Genomic DNA, 608 nt, shown 5'->3' with positions numbered 1-608 from the left:
CCCATAAAAAATTATTTTACCCCTTCCCCCCTTTTTCAATTTATTTTTTTTTAATTTTCCCCCCTTTCCCACCCAAAAAGTTTAATTGGGGACCCGTTTTTCTCCCCCTCCCCCCACCCCTTCCCACCCTTCCCCCCCCCCCGCCCCCCAATTATCCCATCCCCCCTTTCTCTTTTTCTCCCCCCTTTTTTTTTTTCCCCCCCCCCAATTTCCCCCCCCCCCATTCCTTCCTCCCCCCCACCCTCCTTCCCCCCCCCCTCCCCTCCCCCTTTTTATCCTTCCTTCCCCTTTCCCCCCCTCCCCATTTCCCCCTTTCCCCCCCCCCTTCTCCCTTTTCCTCTCCCCCCTCCCTTCCCCCCTCCCCCCCCCTCCCTCCCCCTCCCCTTCCCCCCCCTTTTTTTCTTTTTTCATCCTCCCCCCCCCCTTCTCCCCCCTTTCCCCTTCCCCCCAAATTTTTTTCCCCCAATACCAAAATCCCCCAATCCCAAAATCCCCAACCCCCCCTCTACCCCAAACCCCCCCTCCTTTTTTCTTCTTCAAAAAACACTTTCCCCCTATAACATTTGTTTGGGGGTTTTTAATTTTTTTTATTAGGGGGGATGGGTATA

At 54.4% G+C, this 608-nt stretch overlaps 1 protein-coding gene across 1 annotated transcript in view; it reads right to left on the bottom strand.

Annotated features, from left to right (window-relative positions):
* LOC119593783 overlaps window positions 1-608 on the bottom strand; it is a gene marked incomplete in the record, with an annotated part of 165,707 nt that overhangs the window by 113,222 nt on the left and 51,877 nt on the right.

Source organism: Penaeus monodon, chromosome 32 (assembly GCF_015228065.2).
Source record: "Penaeus monodon isolate SGIC_2016 chromosome 32, NSTDA_Pmon_1, whole genome shotgun sequence".
Lineage (NCBI taxonomy): Eukaryota > Metazoa > Arthropoda > Malacostraca > Decapoda > Penaeidae > Penaeus > Penaeus monodon.
This window is presented reverse-complemented; position numbering and strand designations above follow the sequence as displayed.